The sequence below is a fragment of the Dama dama genome, chromosome 11 (assembly GCF_033118175.1).
Source record: "Dama dama isolate Ldn47 chromosome 11, ASM3311817v1, whole genome shotgun sequence".
NCBI classification, from domain to species: Eukaryota; Metazoa; Chordata; class Mammalia; order Artiodactyla; family Cervidae; genus Dama; species Dama dama.
The window spans coordinates 79,030,734-79,052,754 of record NC_083691.1 but is presented as its reverse complement, the minus strand read 5'-3'; the positions used below and the strand labels follow the sequence as shown (position 1 = coordinate 79,052,754).

The window sequence follows — 22,021 nt, the reverse complement described above, 5'->3', positions numbered from 1 at the left end:
TCTAGAGTACTTGTACAGTGGGGCCACTTAGCCTACTACTGGGATATCGGCTAGATGCCTCGATATTCAAGAATGCTTCTCTCTTCTCCAATTTGACTAGCTGGAGTTCTAACAAGTAGCCCAGTGTAAGCTCTGGAAACTGTTCAGCTTGCAGCTTCCTGGTAGTTAAAGGTGGAGCCTGGTGGGAGTGTGACCTATACGTGCAGAGCTTAGTATTTAGCCAGAACCCAAGGCAATGCACGCAAATTGCCGAGGCTCTTATCTGCGCGGCTGCCTCCTCTCCAGGACTCTGTGCCACAAATTCCAGTTGTCTGAGTCTTCCTGACCTCTAACTTCTGACATTTCAACTCAATGAGACCTTCAGGCTCTGTTGGGGTTGCCCTCTCTCTATGCTTGTCTGTAAAGAGCCTACAGGCAGAAAGCCTGGGTGATGAAAGTCTTCTCCGTGTGTCTCTCCTATTTCTCCAGGTCTTGCAGGATAAGACACTAATTCCCTTTGCTTCTTACTTTCTTTTCAAGAATGTTGGCATAGGGAGAAGAGCCTTGAAAGACAGAGACAGTGCTTCCCTTTAGAGCAAAGGGCAGGTTCGTGTACAGTGTTATCAAGGTGATATCTCCCTGCAAGGCAAAGGTGAAGAGGCTTACTCCTCATTGAAAATGATTCTGTTTTCCTAAGCTCAGGGTGCCTCTTCTGTAATGCAACCCAGGACGTGTGCATGTGTCAGCTGGACCTCTCCACATCATCCCCAGGAACTGGGATGAGGAACCAGGGCAAATGCTGATACTCTAGCTCCTGCTGTTGCTTTAAGTAATAACATCCTTTGTATCTGACCTGGGAGTCTTGTGTCTTCTGCCAGCATCCACGAAACAGCATGAAGCTAACTTGTTAACTAGCAAGGAGGGTAAGTTCTCCTTCACGTTTCATTTATCTATTTACTTAATTGCCTGCACTAGGTCATGGTTGTGGCATAAGGGAGCTTCGATCCTCATTGAGACTTTTAGTTGTGGTATGCAAGCTCTTAGTTTCTGCATGTGGGATCTAGTTCCCTGATCAGGGATGGAACCCAGGCCCCCTGCATTGGGAGCGAGGAGTCCTAGCCAAGCCACTGGACCACCAGGGAAGTCCCTCTCCTTCACTTTTCTTGACACACCTGTTACGTATTAGGCACTATGCTTGGCTCTGAATACAGGAAGTGAATGCAGTCTCCAGTCCAGTGGGAGAGGCAAAGATTTTAAAAGACAAACACATAAAATTTTTAAATGGCACAGTTAGTAAGAAAGAAATAAGGAAATTACACCAAGAGGATGACAAGGAGGACAATAGACTGGATTAGACGAGGTTAGTAATGGGAGCAAAGAGATAAACTGGGAAGGTTTTGAAAGTGTCTAGGCAAGAAATGATGGAGGTTTGGGCTAAGGTGTGGCCACGAAGAGAATATTGGGAACACTGGGAATAAAAGCTGGATGAGTAAAATCTGGCTAGACCATGAATAGTCTGCCACAGGACCTTTGTAAATGTTGCTCCATCAGCCTGGAAAACTCTTGCCCTTCCTTGTCCTGTGTCTGCTTTTTGTTGTCCATCAGGTTCAGTTTTTAAAATCCCAGGTCAAGAAAACTAGACTTTACCTTGTAGGTGTTGGAGGAAGGGGGATATTTGAGAATCTTGAGTTAGGATTATGTCTAGATGCACATAAAATAAAAGCATGACTTTCAGTGTCTTAAACAAATATAGGTTTGTTTTTCTCATATGAACAAGGAATCCAGAAGGAGTAGCATTTGCTCAGCTGCTCAGCGAGATCAGGAACGACACCTGGTCTTTCCCTCATGGTTGCAAAATGGCTGCTGCAGCTCCTGCAACCACGCACAATGCAGTAAGGAAGGAGAACGGGTGGCACCGTTCAAGACGGCCTATTTTAACAAGCCATGACAAACTTTCCCAAAAGAAACCACTTCTACTTATTTCTCACTGGTTATAACTGATTCCTTTCCCTTTAGAAAACAAAGCATTTAGCTTTTCCCAGACTTTATCATGCAAGAACTTCTGGAATTCTTGAGCTAAGGAATAACATCATCAAAGAGGTGCTTTAGGAAGGTACAGGCTGAGGGCAATGCAGTGGTAGAATGGGAAGAACTAGGAACAGAGATGAGTTAAGAGGCTATTGCTGTCAGTCAGTGAGAAGAAGGTCTGAATTAGAATAAAAACAGAAAAAATAAACTGCTTAACTTAGGGGATGTGTCTACTCACAGCTTTAGTCATAGATGTGTGCGTTTCTATGCTGTCATGTAAATGTGTGTTGTTTCTGCAAGGAGAGAGAAATGTATGTAAGTAGATGTGGTGTTGGAGAAGACTCTTGCGAGCCCCTTGGACTGCAAGAAGATCCAACCAGTCCATCCTAAAGGAGATCAGTCCTGGGGGTTCATTGGAAGGACTGACGCTGAAGCTGAAACTCCAATACTTTGGCCACCTGATGCAGAGAGCTGACTCATTTGAAAAGACCCTGATGCTAGGAAAGATTGAGGGCAGGAGGAGAAGCGGATGACAGAGGATGAGCTGGTTGGATGGCATCATCGACTTGATAGACATGGGTTTGGGTGGACTCCAGGAGTTGGTGATGCACAGGGAGGCCTGGCGTGCCATGGTTCATGGGATTGCAAAGAGTCGGACATGACTGAGCAACTGAACTGAAGATGTGCATTTCCGTGTATTATCTTTTTCACTGTGTCTGTGACTGTATCATTTATTCATTCACTCAGCAAATACTTGCTAGGCCCCTATTTTGTGCAAAGCAATGTGGCAGGTACTAAGGGGGAACATGAGCATGAATCAAATAGAAATCCGACCCTTGAGGAGCTCACAGACTAGAACCAGGAAGCACACTCCTCAAATAGCTAAAATGCAAATTAATAAAGTGATAAATATCATAAAGTTGTGAAAGTTCAGAAGAGGAAGTCATTACCTTCATTGGAGAGATAAGAGAGAATATGGCATTTGAATTTGATTTTAAGAAATTAACAGGATGATGAAATCACCATACGATCTGGGCACATATCCAGAGAAAACTCTAACTCAAAAAGACACATGCACCCCAGTGTTCATAGCGGCACTATTCACAATAGCCAAGGCATGGAAGTAACCTAAATGTCCGTTGACAGATGAATGGATAAAGATGTGGCACATACCTACCACAAACACCCACATATATCATGGAATGTTACTCAGCCATAAAAAAGAATGAAATAATGCTATTTGCAGCAACATGGATGGACCTAGAGATTATCACACCAAGTGAGCTAAGTAGGACAGAAAAAGACATCACACGATATCACTTATATGTGGAATTTTTAAAATGATACAAATAAACCTATTTACAAAACAGAAATAGATTCACAGACGTAGAAAACAAATGTATGGTTACCAAAGTGGAAAGGAGGGAGGGATAAATTCGGAATTCAGTTAACAGATACATACTACTATATGAAAGATGGATAAACAAAAAGGACCTACTGGAGACCTCCCTGGTCCAGTGGCTAGAACTTCGCACTCCCAATGCAGGGGACCCAGGTTCAATCCCACTTGCCACTACTAAATGTTCCACATGCCACAACCAAGGCCCAGCATGGCCAAGTACATAAACATTAATAAACAAATAATTTCTTTTTATAAACAAGGACCTACTGTATAGCACAGGGAACTATTTCAGCATCTTATAATAACCTGTAATGGAAAAGAATGTGAATAAGAATATAGACAATGTATAACTGAATCATTTTGCTGTACACCTTGCAAATCAACTACAATAAAAATTTTAAATTTCAAAGCGAAAGAATAGGAATGTAGGCAGGGGACAAGTGACAGTCGAGCATTCTTAGCAAATAAGCTTGAAAAGGTGGTGAAAAATAAACCTGAAAGAAAGCTGATCTAAAGAATTGGGACTTTGTTTTGTAGACCAGCACATACTTATTGGACTCCTACCAAGGACACGGTACTGTGCACGATCTTGAATTTCCATATACGATTGTGTTTCTGTGTTTCCATGTAGGCCTGCCTGTTTGCCAACGTGTATGTTTCACAGCGTGTACCTACTTCTGTGGGTCTCCCTCTCCGTTTTAATACCAGTAGTCACTTTCTTTGGGTGTACTCTTACACATAACTGTGTCCATGTGTTTATATATGGCCAGCAGGTGGCGCCACAAAATCATAACTAGCAAGGACAATTCCGCCTGTTCCCAGCCGACTACTACAGCATCTCAGACTCTATGGGGCCATGGAGAGATCCTGAGGCCCTTGCAGGGGCTGGGGAGTCGCTTATTTCAATCACTAGCATTATTCACCACCGCATTCCCATGCCAAGCACAAAATCTGGCAAACCGAATTCCTCCATAATTGTATATTGAAGAAATGCTAACATGCCCTGTGGGAGAAGTGGGAGATGGCGGGAGCCAGGGAAAGGACAGAAGTACAGAGAAGGTGGCCCACCAGTGAAGACCCCACAGGAAGTGGGCCATCAGTCACACTCGTAGAAGTCACAGAGGGATACAGAAGGGGACGTGTTTGATAAAACAGTAAACTCAGCCATTGCTCTCACCCAAAAGACGTCCCCTCCTTATAATGTGGCATCTGATCCTGATCCTTTTATTTCATGCTTAGTAAGTACTAGGACTTGTGGGAAATACCACCTCTGCTCTCTAAGAGCTTACAATCTAGGAAGAGAAATACAGTTGTTGTTGTTGTTTTTAATTTATTATATGTATGATCCTGGATTTGTATCCTGAACTAGAAAGGAAAAGGAGACATTGAAGAGTGGAAGAAATGTGAGTGGATTTCAAATTTGTGAACTAGACGGTAGTATTTTAACTTTTTAAAATAATAACAATTACAACCAATAAATCCTCGCTGCCTGTTGCTAAGAAAGTTCCTTCCTGCCCAGAGTGAGAAGTGCTCTACCAGGGACAGGGGCTTCCCTGGTGGCCCACCTGCCAATGCAGGAGAATAAAGAGATGCGGGTTCCATCTCTGGGTGGAGGAGAGCCCATGGAGAAGGAAATGGCAACCCACTCCAGTATTCTTGCCTGGAAAATTCCATGGACAGAGGAGTCTGGTCGGCTACGGTCCATGGGGTCGAAAAGAGTCAGACATGGCTGAGCGTGCAAGCATGCATGCATGTGGGGAACAGGGGCACAGATCTGGGAGAGGGTCCAACTGGGTGTGTTGACAGACCCTCAGGCTCCTGGAACCTCCTCCCCAGCCCCTTCCCACGCCAGGAGACTGATCAGGAGACTGGCTGCTCTCTCTCCCCTATCTGGGCTACCCCGAGGTCTCACCCTTCTCAAGCCCACACCTGTGATCTCTCCCACAACAGTGCAGGCACCAGCCCCTCCCGCAATCAGCCTGTTCGGAAGAGGGAGGCTCCCCGTGCTTGCAGGAGCTACCGCTCGGGTCATCACACACAAGAACACAGGGATCACCTTCCATACCCTTTCTGTTCCCAGACGGGCAGGGAGCCTCAGGTTTTTGCAGCAAAAACCTTGAACCAATGAAGATCTACGCAGTGGGACCAATTTCAGGTCAGCTGCACGTGTCAGGGGCCGGGACTATAAAACACTTTAACGGTCTGGCTGAGCTAGCACGGCCGCGTCTGGCTGCTTCCCCGTGCCTCCGCCATCCTCCGCATTGCCTCACTCCTTTCTCTGAGCTGCCAGCAGCACGTGGTGCCGCGTGTGTCCCGCTGCCGGTCAAGGCCTCCGCAGGGCCCTCTGAGGAATCCCACGTACCTCGGTCTGGCACTCAGAGCCCTCTGCAAAGTGCACCCACTTCCTGCCCCAGCTGTTTCTCCCATTACTCCTCTGTACCCATTTCTGCCCAACACTCTGAGCGTCCTGGCTGTGCTTCCACTTTCCTCTCCTGCACCTTTGCGGATGCACTTCCTCCGCCCCGCAGGGCCTCCCTCCCCATCTCCACCTGGCAAGTGCCCATCTGCCTTTCAAGTGAAAGTTGCTCAGTCATGTCCGACTCTTTTCGACCCCACGGACTGGAGCCCACCAGGCTTTTCTGTCGATGGAATTCTCCAGCCTAGAAAACTGGAGTAGGTTGCCATGTCCTCCTCCAGGGGATCTTCCTGACCCAGGAATTGAACCTCAGTTTCCTGCATTACTGGTGGCTCAGAGGGTAAAGCATCTGCCCACAATGTGGGAGACCCGGGTTTGATTCCTGGGTCGGGAAGATCCTATGGAGAAGGACATGGCAACCCACTCCAGTGTTCTTGCCTGGAGAATCCCATGGACAGAGGAGCCTGGTAGGTTACAGTCCACAGGGTTGCAAAGAGTCAAGAAACGACTGAGCAACTTTACTTTCTTTTCCTGCATTGCAGGCTGATTCTTTATCATCTGACCCTTCAAACATGTGTCTTCCTAAGGCCTTTCATACTCCACCCCAACCTGAGTTGGCCTCTTTCTCCTCTCTTGGCAACTATTTTCAGCTTCATTACCTTAATGCTTTATTTTTGGAATACCAATTCCTTCTGTCCAACTCTAAGCTCTTCAAGGGAAAAGCCTGTCTCTTATTCATTCAGTACCTAGCAACGTGTTGGACATGCAGTAGGTGCTCAATAAATGCACAGGAGGTAATATGGCTAAGAGTGTTTGCTATACTTCAATGCTATGAGACACAGGCTCACATAACCGTGAGCTCTGAGGAACACAGAATGTGGGTGCTCTTTCCAGGGGGAGCTGGAAACAACAGCTACACTGAGCATCCATTAGGTGCCATCTGGCCCCAACCCCATCCCCATCTGGCTCCCAGCTTCCCAGTCCTCAAGGACACACTTTTAAAAAAAAATCACTCCCTGGACTTCCCTGGTGTGGCTAAAACTCTTCTTTCCCAATGCGGTGGGTCTGGGATCAAACCCTGGTCACGGAACTAGATATCACATGCCACAATTAAGAATTCGCATGCTGCAAGGGAAAACTGAAAATTCCACATGTGGCAACTGAGATCCAGTGCAGCCAAATAAATAAATATGTAAAAAAAAAAAAAAAAATATATATATATATATATATATATATAGCCCCTCCTTGCCTCCTTCTTCTCTTCTATGCCTTTCTCCTTTCTCTTCCTTTCTCTCTGCTAAAGTCCTCAGGTTCCTGCCCACAGAACACTGGGGAACCCACCAGCTTCTGAGCACCGAGATGAGGAAGTGATTATCAGAGGTCACTGTCTTGGTCAGTTCCTGTTTCTGGAGCAAAGATGCCAAAATCTGTTCCTTTTTCTTTTGAAAAATGTAGGAGTTTTGATTTCCAAAATTCCCAGAACCAAGACTGTCACTGTGAGCTGTCTGTGTTTCTGTCTGCCTGCATCTGTATGAAGGGTCTGCCAAGGGCCCCTGGGCCTGCTCCTCTTGGGCAAGCATCCAGGGGCAGTCTGGAAATGACACCTTACTCCCTGCCCCTCCCCAGTTCCACCACCCCCGACTCGGCCCGACTGAGGAGAGACAAGTGCCTTAGGACAGGCCTGCCTCTGGCCTCCTAATGCCTCCTGGGGCCCCAGGTTTAGGTCTGGCTATTGAGGAGCCCTAGAGAGAGTAGAAATTTAAACTGATAACCTGGACTCAGAGGCCGATCAATTTGGGAAACCCTGTCCCTGCTTTGCTCCCTTGCTTGAAACTATCCCATGGGGGTGGGGGGAGAGGAGGAGAATAGGAGGAGCAGACACAGCCACCACTGTCTCTGCCCCTAGGCTTGGCGCAGGCCCCACCTTCTGTGCCCCAGTCCAGACAACCCACTTCATGTGGAATCAGACTCTCTTGAGTCTTTCTGCAGTCGAGAAAAGAGGAGGTCCAGGAGAAAAAAAAAAAGGACTTCCCCAGCAGTCCTCCAGGTTCCCTCCCTGGGTTTAGGTTTGATCCCTGGTCTGGGAACTAAGATCCCACATGTCAAAAAAAAAAAAAAAAAAGATCCCACATGTCATGGGGTATGGGCCAAAAAAGAAGAAAGAAAGGAGGAGGGCCAGCATGGGAAGTATTGTAGGTGGAGATGTGGACGGGTGAGCTAGCAAAAGGAGGCACTTCCCGCTAAACCAAGCTCAGAGCTTAGAGCAAGGGGAAGAGAGTGAGAATGGGCCTCGGCGCTAAGACCAGGCTCAAGGTGTGAAGGTCAAAGCAGTCTTGGTGCCAGGGCCCCAGGGTTGGGTTTGCCTCATGGTGGCAGGTTCTTTGCGAGTGAAGCAGGGAAAACTGAGCGCTTTCTAGCAGGATCTACATTTGGCCTGTTTTTCCTTTGATCTCTGCTTTTGTTTGTACTGTGCCTGCCCAATTCTCATTCATTCATTCATTTAACAAACACTTCAGTAGCCTAGAACATTTGCAGATAGCGGTGGCCAGGGCTTTCCAAAAGCGTAGGCGGGAGCTTGCAGAGGTCTCCCTGCCTGGAGCTTCAGCATCACGCTCTGCTGAGGCCCCCGCGTGCAGTGCGCCCCGGTTGCACCATCCCAGAAGTGGGGCCCGAGGCCTGATGGCAGGGAGGCCCGAGGGGATTCAGCAGGGGCGCAGAACAGCTTCCCAGATGGCCGGCCCAGACAACAGGGACAGGTTACGGGGCCAGGACACTGGGCAGGGCCGTGGTCTCTGTGGGGGCCGAGCCTGTGCCCGGGGAGCGCGGATGCTGGCAGCGAGTGACGGCCGCGCTCCCAGGAAAGGGGTGCCCCCTCGGTGCCGCGGGCTGGGAGCCGCGCAGCCCTCGCCAGCGCCCCGCCCGCCCCGAAGCCTGAGCGCGAGGCGCCGCGGGAGGAATTCCAGCCATTTCCTCTGCGCCGAGCGGTATGCGGCCTGCTCGCTGCCCGACCGCAGCGCGGCCCGGAGGCGGGGGCCGGCGGCGCGGGCCAGTCACCAGCCGCGTCTGGCAGCTGCCCGGGCCTCGCAGTCCCGCTCCGGATTCCCGGAGGGCCTCCTCTAGTCCCGGCGACCAAACCGTCCCTCGAGCGGCCCCAGACCTGTGCGGCACCCCCGGCCCCGGCTCCTCCCCGCGAGGCCGCCGCGGGCTGAACCGCCCCCGCCCCGCGCCCGCCCTCCAGCCTCCCCGGGTCCCCGCCGCGCCACCGCCCCCCGCCCCCGGCTGCCGCCGACCCCCGCGGGCCCCCGGAATCTGAGTTTGAAACTGAAGGTGGCTCTTGCTACCTCCCTTTGAGGGCACGTCCCTTGGTCTTTCTAAGCCTCAGTTTCTCCACCTGTGAAATGGTCACCCTAACAACAGCGCTACCACGTTTGTGCCGCCCCGAGGTTGAGTGAGAAAAGGAACGTGCTGGATCAACATCGACGATGTTCTCGTTTCTCTAGGTACCGCTGCGGTCCTTAACCTCCCTGGATCTCCCGCCCACCCTGCCCAGGGCCTCTTCTGGTGGAGCAGACAGGGCGGCTTTAAAACAGGTAGGCGCTCTAGACGGCCGCCTCAGGGACCGGCGGAAGACTCTTCCTCGGGTTTATTTGCCCTCCAGGTTCTTTAAAAGTCTAAAGAGCAGTTATTTTCATTTTTTGCAATGATGTCATCGCAGTCTGAGAACGATCAGGCACGTAGTGATTAGGGGAAGTTGAGGGTGCAGACCCGGATGGCCTGGACTCTCTACACAGGGGTCTGAATAGAGAAAGGCCACCCCGTGCCCTCTGGGCTCCTCTTTCCAAAGGCAGATACCTCCCCCCACCCCCACCCCCACCCCCATCCCCTCTCGGAGAGTGGACAGCCGTTCAGGCTTTAACCCTTTGGAGGAGCAGGAAAGGGAGAGCCAGAGCCCCAGGCGACGAGGAAGGTGGGAGCCACTTCCCCGCCGCCCACACCCGCCTCACCCACGCCCACGGCTGCGGTCAACAGAACACGAGGTGGGGTTGGAAAGCCCCGGGTTTCACCGGGCCTAGCCGCCCACGGTGAGAGCCGCTCTCCTCGAGGTTCCCCCATGCGGCCTTCGTTTGGATATTGGAACTCCCTCTGCAGCCAGAGCCCTGAGGCCGCAAGAGGTGCGCTCCCTCATCCCCCCTACACCCGCTGCAGCCCCAGACCGCAGAAATCCAGGTGGAGACAGGTCTAGAAACACAGGTACTAGAAACATCCCAGTCCAGTAGGGAGACGCCGCTCGCAGGCAGCCCCTCCCCGCGCACCCTCTTCCGAGCCCGGCACTTCCGGCCATCGTTGCGCTGCAGGCGGCTGTCTGAGTCGGGAGGGGCGGACTCCATCTGTTTCTGAGGCCTGGCTTCCCTTTCCTGTCCCCGGTCCCCCTAACTGCCTAACCTGAGGGTTTTCTCTGTACTCTGGACACACCAACCTAACTGCCGTTTGCAGACGGCTCCCTTCCTGCGCTGGTATTTTTTTTAAAGGCTTCTCCCAGGGACCCCAGGCTGTGTGGCCAGTCTTCCGGAAATGCTGGCTCCCCTTACAATGATGCGCAAGGGGATGCTGCCTTAGGTTGGAAGGCAACCAACTAAATCACATCTTAAAATGTAAAGTTTGATTCTGAATTTTTGATAGCACTTTTTGTTTGGGGGGAGGCGGGTGATGGTGGGGAGCAGGCTGGAGGCAGGCTGTATTTAAAAGAGGGGGGAAAGGAAGAGGGGGAGTTAAGTATATGCCAAGAGTGGGTATGGCCGCATTAGAAAAGAGAGTTGCTTTCCCAGCACGCTGGTTCCCAGGAGTTTAGTGGGACTTTCTGAACCAGTCTCCTGAGCCTGGGACTTGTTGAGGTACAGCTCGCTGAGAAAGAGCCTGTTGGACAGGAAAAGACTCCACTGGGGAAAAGGCTAATGAAGTTCCACCGCCTGGGGCTAAGGGATTCAGACACAAAAATTGTCCCCAGGATCTCAAAGAATCTTATGGCTCCAGGAGAGAGTGGCAAAGAGCAAGGCAGGTTTGGAGATGATGAGTGAAACAGATCTGAACCACCAGTTTTCAAATGTGACTGTAAAAATAAGCTCTCGCTAAATACTAACTAGAGCCCTGGTTTAAAAATGAAGTCACACGCCTTTTCCAATGTGGGTGCTTACTCTTCAGTGGCTGTGCACAGGAAGCCCTTGCCCAGCTCATTACGCTGAACCCTACTTAGAATGTACTATTAATTCCCTGTTTTACAGATGAGAAAACTGAGGTCAGAGAGACTGATTAGCAGAGGAGAGGTTCAAGCCCAGGGATCTGACTGCGATGGCTACCTGTGGAACCTCTGCTGTTAGGGTAATCCACTCTGATGCTCTTTCTGACCAGAGATTGAAATGACTCCACTTCAGCCTTCAGCTGCCTTTCACAGTGAGGAAGACATTGCTGTCACACCCACCAGCCTCCAGCAGGCTGCAGTGATTGCAGCTTCATTGAAATCGATGGTTTTCCTGAGGGGGCCAGGCAGCCTATTCCAAGACTCCAGAGTACAGAGGAACACACTGCCCATAGGAGGAGGACTCTGAGTGGCCTGGATACAGTCATCAAGGTCAGGCCTTCCTGTGTGATTTCAGGACCACAAGGAGCCCCAAGTGGCCTAAAAATCAACTATAAAAGAACCATTGTGCCCAACACAGAATCAGATGTGTGCTTATAGGTCACTGCTGTCTCATCTTGGGTCATGCATGGGCCAAGGCGACCTGAAGATATTTGTCTAGCTTTCCTAGTGTTTCTTAAAAGTTGAGTTAATTACCAAGCATTTAAAATTGGAAGATGGTACAGAAATATCTGGGTTTTCTTTCTTTTTCTTTTAGCTTCTCCCCCTACATCTTAAGAGCTGGCCACACTGATGAGTACTTTGTGGTCCATCCTAATCCCAGCCATCCCATCCTGTTTTTCACTTCCATCCTCCTATTGGCCCACTAACATTTGAATTTGCTGACCCGCATCTCTCTCACTAAAATGCAGTTATTCACTGAAGAGGTAACTGTTGAGTGTCACTAGTCACATTCTGGTTTGGATATCTTTTCTGGAGAGCTGGTTAAGGTAGAATAGTTGAGGTAAGTTAAAGTGAGGGTTGGAGAGAAAGTAGGGCTCCCCCGGACAAGGCACCCAGTCATACCAGAGCAGACCAGATTTCTGAGATCCTGGAAGACCGCAAGATGAGAAATTAGTGTTTGAACAACTGACTTGGATGTCAGAACATCAGCTGCTTCCCAGAAGCTCGTCCTTTCATGTATCTTCGCAAACACCACACTTTTATTAGCATCTTGGGCTGCCTTCCCCAAACCTCCTTCTGGAAGTGCCTTGGGGAGTGTCCAGAAGCACACCCTGGAGGTGATTAGAGGGCTGCCGGCTCAGGCTGTGAGCGAGCCCAAAGGAATGGGTCTGGCTTTCAACCAGGACAGAACTGAGCCCGGAAGAGGAGCTGAATGAAGACGAGGACCAAGTGATTAACTGGGGTTTGAGCAGCCAGGAACTGATGCACGATCTCATTCACCAAGATGGTGAGCAGCTGTGCGCTCTGAAGTGTGGCCCACAGGAGGGAAAACCATCTTCCCCGAACTTGGAAGCTTTGCTGCCAAAGCAGTTTACTGTGCCAGCAGAGAGGAGAGGTTTTGTGTGGCGACGTGAAGGCGGATGAGATGGCCTTAGATGGACTACCTGATAGACCTTGGGGCTGCCTCAGCCTTCCCCAGATGACCATGGGGGAGAGTTCCAGCCCTGAATGTTTGAACTCGGGCCTTCTTGGCAGCAGTCCATGGGACAAGGGTGTCAACAGAGCCCCGGATGTGTACTCGGGTGTGGAGGGCGTGAATGTGATGAAGTACTTTTAGAGCTTTTAGAGAAACAGGAAATTCAGTTATCAGAGACAGGAAAGTCTGTCCACCTTCTTTCAAACCCAGTGGATAGTGTGGCACTCAGACTTGTCACAACTGCCTTTGGAAAAGGCGACCAATTAAGAGAGCAGGAAAGGAGTAGGAAAGGCCCCTTCAGGGAATTGACTGTTGGGTCGGGGCACGTTCTCTTCAGAGAGCCTCCTCTCACCTCTCACATTAGTGGGAGCCCCTGAAATCCCAGCGCTCAACCTTGCCACCATCATCTGCTTTGTATCCAATGGGACTAATCTCATGGTGAACTTGCTCCTGTTATGTCAGTCCTGAAATCCCCCTGGCTCCCAGAGGCCCTGTCTTTCTCCTATTCTGTGGCCTCTCCCACTCTCCCCACTCTTGAAACTCTTCTTCCGTGACGTCTGGAGTTCATAATCCATGATTAGCAAACTTTCCTTTATCCTCAGTCTATTCTCTGAGCATCCTCTTCACTTCTTTCCCTATGGGACCCCCAGGTCTCCCCTGAGTTCATTGCTGACCCCACCGCTTTCTCCATTGGGGTCTTTTCTCCCAGCTTTCTTCTCTAGGCCTAGAGGGGAGTTAGGTGTCCTCCTTAATCCTGATTGTCACCTTTGCAAGTAGTCTCTTGCATACCACATTTAGTTGCATCTTATCAGATTTTACCAATCCCTGCTATCTTCTCCTGACCCCCTGGCCATATTTTGTTTGCAATTTTTCTAGATCTTGGTTCACCATCACTGTTTCCAACACTGTCTTAACTCTTGGTGATTCAGTATACATATCAATGACCCTTCCAATACCCAAACCATTCAATCTCTTGAATTTCTGTCCTCCAGTGATTTTTCCCTCCCCTCAACCCATAGTTGTGATTACACATGACTGCAGTCCCTCCATAATCTCAATTTTATGCATCCTCCTATCTTTCCAAGTTATCCCCTTGGTTGATCTCAGTTATCCTCTGACCCAATGAGAACCTTCAATCAACTGATCCCAGCACCCTTCACTGTTGCCCACCCCTTTGATGTTCTTACTCCCCTCCTGACCCAGTGTAAAATTTCATGACCATGTCAGCTGGAGAAATACACACAGCCAGGCTGCTTGACCTCATTTGAAGTTCATACTGATGAAACTTAAGTGGGCCCTTAGTGCTTCCCAACTGTAATACTTAGGTTTCCCTGGTCCACTCACTCACCTAGGCTCCTGGATGACAGTTTCATACTTTCTTTTCTCAAACCCTTCATATTCCCTCCACACTCTCTGTCACCTGAATTCTCAAAGAATCTAATGGGATTCTTTTTCCCCTGGGAAAATAGAAGGAGCCAAAGGAGAAAGCTGCAGATCTGTAACATTGCATTTATCCCCTGTCCAGCAGTTTCATCTTCATACTTTGCCTTTCCACCTACTATCTCAGTGCTGACTCATCCATCAAAAGCAAATTCCTCCACTTGTGTAGGCAATCCAGTCCCTCTCACCTACTCACGGACATTACTCAGTAATTCTTTCTTTCCTCTCCTACACCAAATTATTACTCTCTGCTGGATTCTTTCCATCAGCACAAAAACATGCTATTATTTCCTGCATCTTTTAAAAGAATAGTCTTTTAATGACTGTACTTCCCTTGGCAGGCTGTCACATTTTTTGCTCCACATTAGAGTAGATCCCTCAGAAGAATCATCTGTACTTGGTATGTCCAATTCCTCTCCTCCAGTCCTCTCTTACCCCAACCCCACAATCAGGTCTATATCCCTCAGAGTTCCACAGAAATTATTCTGGCCCAAGTCAGCATGACTTAACTAAATCCAGTGGTCAATTCTCAGTTCTCGTCCTATTAATAGCATCTGATATAATGGACCACATCCCCCTCCTCCATATATGTTTTTCCCTAGGCTTCCAGAGCATCTCACTCTCTCGGTTTCTGTCCTCTCTCACTGCACCCATCTTCTTGGTCTCTTTCCATGGTTCCCCCTCTTTCTCCTGACCTCTAAATATTGACTTGCCCAGGACTCAGACTTCAGTTCTCTCCTCTTCCTTTATCCACCTCTTTTGATGATCTCATCCAGGTATGTGGTTTTACATACAATCAATACACCCATGACCCACATTTATATCTCTAGTCCAGACCTCTTCCCTGAACTCTAGACTCATATATCCAGCTGTCTGCCCCATATCTCCAAACTCAAGATGTCCAAAACTGAATTCTCAAGATGCTCCCCAAACTTGATCTGCCTGCAGTCTTTCCTATCATAATGGGTGGCAACTCTATTCTTTCAGTGGCTCAGGCCAGAAAACTGAGTTATCCTTGACTCTTGTTTTCTTCTCACACGCACATCAGATCTGGTAGGAATTAACTCTACCAACAGAATACACCCAGAATCCAACCACTTCTCACCTCCTTCATGGCTGCCATCCTAGTCAAAGACCATCATCTCTCTCCTGGATTACCACTGTGCCCACCTGTCAAGTCTCCCCACGTCTACTCTGGCCTTCAGCAAAGAAGCCAGAGTGATCCTTTTAGAATATACTTTAGACCATATCACTCTCTAATCAAAACTTCAAAAGCCCTCTCTCCTCTAATTCTTTTAGGGTTACTCTTTAACAAGTCCCTATTCCTCTCAGTATAAAAACTAGTCTTTATAATGGCCAAAAGAGGTCCTACATTAACTATCTACCCACCTCTCCCAGCATTCACCTCTTTCTTCTTTGGAGTATTTTATTTTATTCTTTTTTTTTTTTTTTTTTTGACCAAGCTGCATGACTTGCAGGATCTTAGTTCCCCAACCAGGAATCGAACTCAGGTCCCTGGCAGTGGAAGCACAGAGTTCTAATCGCTGGACCACCAGGGAATTCCCTGTCTTCCTCTCTGGATACTCCCTTCCTCACTCATTCTGGGAGCCCAGCCTCCTTGATGTAGATGGTACATCTACCCTCTACCGGAACACTCTACTGGAACACTCTTGCCCAGAGTCTACTTCCAACTTCCTAATTTCTGCAGTCTTTAGATTCTCAACTTTTCAATAAGACCCACTTGACCACCCTGTGTAGTACCGAGACTTGCGCTTTCCCTGCATCCTGACACTCTTGATCACCCTTAACCTGCACAACCTTGTTCTTTCTTGTCCCCAAAGCATTTATTATCTCCTAACATACTATATGATTTATATATTTATGTTTATTGCTTATTATTATCTATCTTCCCCTCAACTCCACTCCCACAGGGATCTCTCTCTATATTGTTCACAAATATATCTGAGATGGCCAGAACAATGCCTGACACATGGTAGAGAAAACAATGCATGTTTTTTGGAATGAGTGAAAACAATCCAGATACAGAGAGACTTACTCCCTTGCCCATCCAAAATTTCTGTGCCAAGAGCAAAGGGGAAAATGGAACCAGAAAGAGAAGTTGGAGCTGACCATAAACACATGATTCATGGGCAAAGTCAGGTCAGGTTGGAATGAGCAAACTGAATGCTCATAATCACTAGATAGATAGATGATAGATAGAATCTCCCACGTGGTAGGTAATAAAGTGACTTTATTAACCATATATAGAGTAATAAAAGCCTGGACCAATGACACTGATTTACCCAAGTTCCCATCATTGTCAGGTGCTTTTTAGCTGTTCTCCCAGCCCTAAGTGAGCCAATTACAGTTGACACTTGAACAACGTGGGTGTGAACTGCCTGGGTCTACTTGTACATGGATGATTTTTAATAAATCAGCACTCCCTATTTGCAGGTTTCTCATTAAGGGGTTCAATCAACCACAGATTGTTTAATCCATGGATATGGAGGGTCAACTGTATTCAGTGGACTATACCATCTTTCATAAAATATTTGAGCATCCACGGACTTTAGTATTTGCAGAGACTCCTGGCACCAGCACCCCGTGGATACAGAGAGACAACTGTCCAGGTTGACAGAGCCACCAGAGACAGTAGAGGCCAAAGGACAGGATCCTACAAGTGAAGACTTTGAAAAAGAAACTCCTGTCTCTTCACCTCTTCCTTTAAGTGCCTTCTCAGTGAAGGATGGCTGCAGTACCAGATGTCTGGGGCAGTACCCAGGCCATTTCATCAGATTTCTGCCATTATTGGACGCAGATGGTTAATAGTTCTGCTTGCCTGGCCCCCTGTCCACTGTTAACACAGGCCTTCTGGAGGTCTTGCCTTCCTTTCTCTTAGGGATTACAGCCTCCAGGTTGACTGCCAGTGTAGTCCTTCTCGAAAGATGCCAGTGTTATGCAAGGAGCCTCTACACTAAAGATAAACCAGTTAAATGAGGCTCCCGAGGCCCTCCAGACAGTTTAGATGGAGACCTGTGGTATCAATCGTGTGGCTGCACCAGAAGTTTGAGGCCAGAATAAGGTCTGGGGCAGGAGGCTTTATGGGTCCTGAGGCAAAGTAGAATCTCAGAGACTTTACAGAGTTGAGGCTTTAGCTTGTGACAGGCCTAAATAACTATAGGCAGAACTTCCAAAGAGCTCTAGGCAGAAGCTCCAGAAGATCCCCCTTGACCAGACATGAAGACAAGACCCCAATTTAAAAGACAGACTCAAACCAACTTGCCTTTTTTCCTAAACAGGGGCCTGTTCAGCAGCACCTTCATCTTAAGCAACGTATGTGCATTGATGGAGCTTACCTGGTGCCAAGAGAGTGGTGAGAGGCATGGAAATAAGGTAAACCAGTGTCATTTTATCCATAGGAAACCTTCATTCATAAGGAAGGCATTCATCTTTGACATGAATAGGGATGCCCTCTGTGGTTCAGAGTAGACACAAAAATACAGCGGAAGAAACAGCACTCCTGTATAACAATATAATTTAAATTAGTTAAAAATATTTACCCAGTCCCATGAGAAAGGTCGAAGGGCTTAAAGTATATTCTCAACACTCAATCTAACATCTCCTTCCTCCACTCACCATTGCCCCATTCACTTTCCCCAAAGTCAGCTAACAATCCTCCCCCCCTCCTCTGTACCTCCATCACACATACACGTGCACACACACAGGTTCTTGATGCCCTTCCTCGCTTCTGTCTCCTTGGATCTTTTCTTTTCTCCATTTCCAGTGTAACAATTCCTGGCCTCTTCAGGCCCCTTTCAAGTCTTAGTTCTTCCCAGTTCTTACTCTGATCAGCACAGTAGCAGACCGGCTGAGCTGGAATCTTTCTTAGGCAGTAGTTAGGTAAAGTTGTACATATTCATGGGGAGATATTGTGTAATCCTATACCTTTCCTCCACATCTCTTTTAAGGATGTGTTTTTTTTTTTTTTCCATTTATTTTTATTAGTTGGAGGCTAATTACTTTACAATATTGCAGTGGTTTTTGTCATACATTGACATGAATCAGCCATGGATTTACATGTATTCCCCATCCCGATCCCCCCTCCCACCTCCCTCTCTACCTGATCCCTCTGGGTCTTCCCAGTGCACCAAGCCTGAGCATCAGCATTTTCTTCCTAGGAGAAAAGAGAATGAGGGAAGGAAAATAGAGTGAGGGGAGTCAGAATGTGTCTGGGGAAGGAACGAGGCAGAGGTTCTTTTGATCTGCTCCTTACATTCAGCTCAGATGCCTACACTGGACAGTGCCCAGGTTATTGGTAGATTCTGGGACATTCCTATGTTAGCATAATCAAAAAGAAAACTGAACAAAACCAATAAGAGGTTAAGGCACAAAGTCAAAGTAGAGAGGAATCTCTGGGCCTCTGAACTTGACTTGAAACATTCTGTGTAAAGGCAGGAGCTGGGAGAAGAAGAAAAACAGAATTGTGTTTTGATTATTTTTTTTCTGATTGCAAAAGTAATATATGTTCAATGTAGAAAACCAAAAAAATACAGAAAAGTACAAGAAGGGATTGGAAAAACAAAAGAGGCAACACTTGTGTTCCTGCCACCCAGATATAATCAATATGAACATATTTGTTTACATTTATACTGCATGCATATTCTTTTTTAATCAAATTATAAGCATAGTATATACGCTCTTTTAGAAATTTTTTTCTCATTTAACAATATATCATAATTTCCCCAAGTCACTAAATATTCTTACATACAATATGATTTGTTAAAGCTGTTTATGATTTTATGCTGTGAATTTACTATCATGGATTTGACCGGGTTTATATGGGAGAGTATTTAGGTTGTTTCCAAACAAGGAAATTGTGGCAAGGTTGTCTGCACCACCTGTGTTTTCAGACAAGCTAACCTTTTTCCCTTACCAGCAAGTAAGGATCCCTTCAAAGTTCTAGACCAAGAGAACCCTGTACTGGCAGAAGTAACTCCTCACAAGCATTCAGCTATCCCTGTGTCCTTCAGAGAAAGCCTGGCATTAGGCTTACTCTGAGCATCAGAGTAAGGATACTTACTCTTATGGCCAGGACATTCTTGAGCAGATGGAGGGAAAATATTTGTCATTCTAAATCAGGGAGTCCATCCAACTCATTCAATGCAATCATCCTCAAAAATATATTTCTGTGCTAGTCCTAAGCTAGACATTATGGAAGAAAAGATACGGTTTCCATGTTACATAAACCTGCACTCTTTGTGCGTCGACAAACATAGAGGTGTGAAAGAGTCAGGTAGAGACAGATTATGTGTGAATGACTACGTGCTAATTCTGTGGTTCGAATCACAAGTGCTTTAGGAGGTGAGAAAACTATAAGCACAAGGTAGACTTGAGTGGTCTGGGAAGACTCCATGGAGAAGGTGGAGCTTGGAGGCAGGATGGGCAAGGAACATTCCATGTGGAGGGGACACAGAGGCCAGAAAGCACAGGAAGCAAGAAGGAGGTGCATGTGGCTGCAGTCTGCAGTTGAGGGAGAAGCGGTCCACCTGATCGGATAAGTCATATATGGCGCACATGCAGAAAGAGTCAGAAAGATGTTTGGCCCTAATTCTGTAGCTGTTTCCCCTTGTACCAGAGGTGTCACATCAAGAAAGGAAATGTCTAGTCAAATTCAAGCTGAGTTGTTCTTGTTGTGTGTGAGGTAGCAGGGTGGGGCCAGGGGAATGGTTTATAAATAGAACTTTTCGAAGCCTTTAATATTGTTTATGTATGTGGCAAGGTCAAAAGAGGAGGGAATCCCGACTTCCCAAGAGTCTTTGACCACAGAACTCTTGTTACCATGGACCATCTCCTTGGGTGTTCAGGAGACACAATTAGGGGCTAGTGAGGACTTCCCTGGTGATGCAGTGGATAAGAATTTGCCTGCCAGTGCAGGGGACACCAGTTTGATTCCTGGGCCGAGAAGATCCCACATACCACAGGGCAGCTAAGCCCGTGCCCCACAGCTACTGAGCCTGCGCTCTGTAGCCTGTGCTCTGCAAGAAGACACTGCAATGAGAAGGCTCTGCTGCGCAACCAGAGGGTAGCCATCACTCGCCACAGCTGGAGAAAGCCGGTGCACAGTGACCGATTTTCGAACTGGAGAGTAACACGTGAGGGAAAACAAAATTTTGGAAGGTTAATCTCATAGTAGAATGTAAGGTGAACAAAAGAGAAAACAGCCTGGATTCAAGCAATACAATTAGATGATTGAATAAAGACTCCAGATAAGTGGGCAAGGTTGGAGCATACTGGAGCCGAGAATGAAGAACAAAGCATTGATTGAATGCCGAGTCTGCTGTTGGGCTCTGGAGAGATTCAAAAGTATCAGAGTTCCTAGGTCTCTTAGGAGTTCGAATCCATTCGTTAGGATTTTCGTTGCAAGGCACAGAAATCAACTTAAAGCAGCTTAATCAAAAAAGAGTGTTTTTAAGGAAATAGGGATACTTCTTGAGGAGCTGAAGCCATGTACTGGAAAGTTGGCAAAAAGTCCCTGTCCATCTGGTCTCAGCTAGTCTGTGTCTGCTTCATCATCCTCATATTATTTCTCTCTCCTCTCCTGTCCTCTAACAACCCCTCCCCTCTCCCCGCTCTCATTTATGGAAGAAAATGGCTTCTCTACTGCTCCTGAGTTTGCATGTTACACTGTTGGCATGACACAGTTCCAGCTATATCAGAAGCTAAATATCCATCTCTTGTTCCCAATTTCAGATTTCCAATGGAAAGAATCTCGTCGATCAGCTTGGGACACATCCTACTCTAACTAGGGGGACAGGTTTGAAAACTGAAACATGGCTTCAGGAGACTTACCCTGTGAATAGTGTGGGGGACCACTGCCAGGAACAGGTGTCTGCTGTTGAGTGATGCTGGGCTTCCCTGGTGGTACAGTGGTAGAGAACCCGCCTGCCAATGCAGGAGGCTCGAGTTCAATCCCTGCATTGGGAAGATCCCCTGGAGAAGGAAATGGCACCCCACTGCAGTATTCTTGCCTGGGAAATCCCATGGACAGAGGAGCCTGGTGGGCTACAGTCCAAGGGTTGGCAAAGAGTCAGACATGACTTAGTGACTAAATAACAACAACATAGTGATGCCTTGACCTTTCATTGAAAGCTTGCTTCTGTAAGAGTTGAACATGAGCTCACTATTGTTGAATGAATGGATAACCAGGAAGCTTTAAGGCAACTTCATTAGAGTCCATATTCTTGTCCCTTTCCCAAACTCCTTCAGTCTCCCAGTTCTATTAAAAACCTGCAGATGAAGGAACCAGGATACACAATGGTTATTAGCACACGTCTGGGTTAAACTGCCTTATTTTGGATCCTGTCCTGGAGGACTTGAGCAAGTGATGGAACCTACCTGAGCTGCAGGCTTCTCACCTCTAGAATGGGGATCATGAGAATTAACTAAGATAATATGAGTAAAGTGCTCAGCACAATGCACCTAATTATGTTGAAAAGTGAAAGTGCAGTCCCTCAGTTGTGTCCAACTCTTTGCGAACCTGTGGACTGTAGCCATGTGTCTCCTGCATTGCAGGTGGTTTCTTTACTGCTAAACCGTTGGGGAAGCCCTGCAGATTGGGTCAAAAGAAATAGAAGCAGAAAGTGGAGTGGGTTCAAATACCAAACTCAAATACCAGGCTTCTCTGTCTATGGGATTCTCCAGGCTAGAATACTGGAGTGGGTCGCCATTCCCTTCTCCAGGGGTTCTTCCCAACCCAGGGATTGAACCCAGGTCTCCCACATTATAGGCAGATTCTTTACCATCTGAGCCACCAGGGAAGTCCAGTTATGTTAAGAACGTAAGTTTTAAACAAAAAAATTAACTGATGGAGGGGGCTTCCTGGTGGTCCAGTGGCTAAGACTCTGTGTTCCTAATGCAGGGGGCTCAGGGTCAATCCCTGGTCTGGGAACTAGATCCCGCATGCCACACAAAGACCCGTTGCAG

The 22,021-nt window shown here is 47.6% G+C and overlaps 1 long non-coding RNA gene across 3 annotated transcripts in view; it reads left to right on the top strand.

Moving 5' to 3' along the window:
- Positions 1–704: 704 nt before the first annotated feature.
- Positions 705–22,021, top strand: part of LOC133064971 (uncharacterized) — a 71,372-nt gene continuing 50,055 nt past the window's right edge. For 2 of the 3 annotated variants that reach the window (XR_009694794.1, XR_009694792.1), the window contains exons 1-3: positions 9,099–9,415; positions 11,105–11,451; positions 17,338–17,431. This is a non-coding gene — a long non-coding RNA (uncharacterized LOC133064971). Of the gene's footprint in view, positions 903–9,098; positions 9,416–11,104; positions 11,452–17,337; positions 17,432–22,021 lie in introns of those variants that run through there. The other variant, XR_009694795.1, reaches the window with a different exon arrangement.